The sequence below is a fragment of the Mytilus trossulus genome, chromosome 9 (genome assembly GCF_036588685.1).
Source record: "Mytilus trossulus isolate FHL-02 chromosome 9, PNRI_Mtr1.1.1.hap1, whole genome shotgun sequence".
NCBI lineage: Eukaryota > Metazoa > Mollusca > Bivalvia > Mytilida > Mytilidae > Mytilus > Mytilus trossulus.
The window spans coordinates 26,050,940-26,055,323 of NC_086381.1; positions in this window are offsets into that span (position 1 = coordinate 26,050,940).

Here is a 4,384-nt window from a genome sequence, read left to right on the forward strand (position 1 = left end):
ACCAGTTACCATGGTTTCGAACCAAAATAATGTTCGATATAATGAATCATTTCGATTTATTTTTAAAATCTAAACGATGCTTTATTTTTATCTAGTTTCCTAATCATTAGAATGAGAAAATAAATACCTTACAGCTTCTTTAACCGTCGATCCTGAAATGTTTAATGTTATAAAACAATTTATGCGTCTTTGACCTACTTTACCTTTTTATTCGGATACTTGTGGTTATCTTCTTCAAGTTCAACGGGAACATTAGAATAATCTAGAAAAGAACCCAGATGGAACCAGGAATTCGGGTTGCTATAACCAAACAACCCGGATGTTGAACCAGTTACCATGGTTTCGAACCAAAGAACCAAGGTTCAGAACCAAACAACCCAGATGGAACCAGGGTTTAGAACCAGAGTGCCCGGATAGAACCTTATTGCATTCGGAATTCTCATGACTTTTTATACCTTCAACGTATTTTCCAAATCATTTATTTATTTAGTATATTTACAAGATTGATCGTTTATATAAATATACAGCGTTAATTTCCATTGTTTAACGAGAGCGTACATTTTAAATGAATAAAATGAATGAAAACTACTGTTCCTAGTTTGTGCCTTGTGATAAAAAGTTCGTATGTATAATTACTTTCATTTGTTTCTTACTCTGTCTTGTATTGTTCTCGTCGTACTATTGCAAATATTCAATTTCATGACTGCATCAAGTGTTTCTATAAGTTTACCATAGTGATATCACATGGTAAAGTTAGCAATTAATGGTAAACCCTAGTTTTAAGATCCGATTTTCAATTAACAGTGGTAAGGTAATCGTTGCAAAAAATCTTGCTCAAACTTTTGTGAAAGACGTTTTAATTTTGAATTGTTGCGAGAGTTTATGTTCTATGTTGAAGGCACTTGCATATAGTGACCTGAAATACAAGTACTGTTCCATTGAGTTTAGATACATGTCTTCTGTTTCTGTCCCTGACCTATGTTTGCTGTATTCGGCATGTGTAGTGCATCATGCCATGAGCCATTGGTATGTGATGAAATTTCGTGCAGGACTGCTTTGTGTTGTTGTTTTTTTGGCATGGAACTCCTGACCAGACTATGCCTTTTGGACTCTTGACCTATGCAGTGTGGGTGTATCATCATGATACAGTGTGTTCCTTTGTATATTACCCTGACCTAGAAGTATAATTCTAAATTGACCTTGCTTCTGAATATGTAGCATGAAGATGTATTGTCATAAAATGGCGAGTCTTGTGGCACGAGAAACTTTATATGATCTTGACATTTGCCGTCATTGTATAACTTGTATATTTTGTTTGAAGTATATGGAAAATCGTCTGATTGCACTCATATCCCATATTTTATATCGATATTAAATATTTAGATATATTTGTATATTTTTAATTGTAAGATCGATTTTATGTATTGGGAGTTTGAACTAGTACACATTTTGTAAAGGGGCCATCTGAAGTCCGCCGCAGGGCGAGGGATTTTCTCACTTTGTTAAAACCCATTGGTGACCTTTGACTGCTTTTTGCTTTTTTTTAATATAGGTCACCGATGAGTTTAAAAAGATATTTCAAATTTAAGGCAAAAAATGGCATTTTTGCACCAAAGGGAGATAATTTGGAGCTTTTTCAATTTTTAAAGTCATCTGGGGCCATACCAAATCATGTTTAGTACCATATCATAAGGTAACAACTTATAATCTAACAAATAAAATATGTAATGAAAAAATAAAGGGTTTTTTTTTGCTTAAATTTTTGTACCCACGAGCCACCTTAAACACATTTCACATTTTCATTCTCAATTTTTGATATGAAGAATGTTTTGATCAAATGAAAAATAAATCTTTTAATTTCCGTGAAAATTAGAAAGAATATTTACTGCTCTAGTAGCACCATGTACTGCAAGTTGTGTTAATTGATAATTCAAAATGGTTCAAGCATTTTACCTTGGATTTCATTTCATGGACATGTTGATATGGATAGTCTGTTTAGGCATCTTAAAAATCACATGAATGTATACGCATATCAATAAACTGAACTCAGTGCGAAGAACCTTTACAGTACACTTAGACAAAGAGCTCAATCTAGTGAAACACTTTTATATGCTGGTCACTGTCTGTTATCAAACTGCACCGCAATCCTAAAAAATATGCAAGTTAATTCTAATAGAAGTAGAATCCAAAGGAAGGAGATAAACCGTTTACTGAAATAAATGTACAATATGTCTATGGGCCACAGATACCCCTGCTTGTGAAAAGAAAACACAAGTAAACTCCACATATAGAAACAGGATTCACGTAATTTTGACTGTTAAGTGACCATTTATATAAGCATTGTGTATAAGTTTCAAAACATTTGGTTGAGGCAAACTAAAGTTAAAGAACAGAAACAACAGATTAAGCATCTTTCCTATCTTTAGTCTACGTGTTGATATTTGTATCATTAATACTAGTACCAACTTCTTATATCTAATAACTCTTGAACAGAAACACCACCAAATATCGAACTTGATAGAACTGTGTTAGGGGGTAATAAGCATTACGTATAAGGTTTAAAAATTTGAATGAGTCAAACTTATTTAAAAAAAACGAAAACGCAAATTCAGCTTTTTCTATGTTTTTAAAGGAACATGATAACTCTTGAACGGTAAAAGTGACGCTACCAAATTTTAAATTTTTTTTTTGATATTTGGAAATAACCATTGTCCCAGGTTAGGGAGATGGTGAAGACCACGCAAACATGTTCAACCCCGCCCTATTTAGTATGCATGTGCCTGTCGCAAATCAGTGGCCTATACATTTGTTCATTTCTTTCCTCGTTTGAATTTCGTTTTATCGTGTTTTTTTCTATGTTGTGATGTTATAATATTGTTTCATTCGGCTGCAAATGTTTGCACCTGTCCTAATTCAGGAATCTGATGAGTAGTTAATTTATACGTTTTTTCTCGTTTCTCGTTTTTTCATTTAGATTAGACCGTTGGTTTTCTCGATTGAATTGTTTTACACTAGTAATTTTGGGGCCATTTATAGCTTGTGGTTCGATGAAAGCCAAGGCTCCGTATGAAGGCCGTACATTGACCTATAATGGTTTACTTTAATAAATTGTTATTTGGATAGAGATTTGTCTCATTGGCACCCATACAACATCTTCTATACCTATTTGCTCATTGTTGAAGACCGTATGGTGACATATAGTTGTTAATTTCTGTGTTACCTGGTCTCTTGAGGAGAGTTCTTCATTGGCGCTCATGCCACATGAGGTGAAGGGCGGGGGATACTGCTAGCATGTTTAATCCGCAGCATTCTGTTTGTATGTACCTGTCACAAATCAGGGGACTCCAATTCATGAATTGTCGTTTATTTATGTGTTACATATTTGTTTTTGTTCATTTTTTGTACATAATTTGTCCGTTTCTTTTCTCGGTGCTTTTTATAACTGACTATGCGGTATGGACTTTGCTCATTGTCGAAGGCCGTAGGGTGACTTATAGCTGTTAATTTCTGTGTCATTTAGTCTTTTGTGGAGTGTTCTTATTGGCACTCATGACACATCTTCTTATTATTTTGTGTATAAGTTTTGTAGTATTTGGTTGTGGCAACTAAAGTTAAAACAACGGAACCCTTTTTTTTTACGTTCGGGACGAACGGACTAGAGTAACTCCGCAGTTTATGCCCCTTTTCTGTGGTACCAACACAGAAGTTCTGACTAGTGTGCTGGTGCTACGCATTCCACCAGCACTGTCATTAACACACATACACACAATTTTATTATAAAAATATTCAATCTCCATTTTGATTTGATTCTTTTTAGCCTATAATGATTATATGCATGCCTTAATTTCACAAGTAGTATCAAATTTGACAGGGACGAACAGATACTGAAGTTCATTACACAAGCGTGATGGGTTTCAACTTTAAAGTTTAAAAATTCTGGAAAAAAAGGGGGTCAAAAACGGCCCTTTTTATACCTTTTCCTTTGTTGTACATATACATTTGTGTTATATTTTATAACTTTTGTTTTCAATTAAACTTAAATTGATCATCACTTTCTTTTTATATGTCTTTTAAGATTCCGTCAAGTCTGACATTATTACAAAACAGCTATTAAATACAATGCATTCGAACTTTAAATGTGCATTTAAATATATATGCAAGTCGTCAACTGGTGAAGTGGCTAGATGCATATATCGTTGGCCAATTGAACGACTAGTCTCCAAATTTTGTTGTTTTAAAACGTTTAAATATTAACGGAAATAAATAAAACAGAACGGCTGAATTAAACAAAATAATGTTCTATATAATGTACCATTTCGATTTATTTTTAAAATCTAAGCGATGCTTTATTTTTATCTAGTTTCCTAATCATTAGAACGAGAAA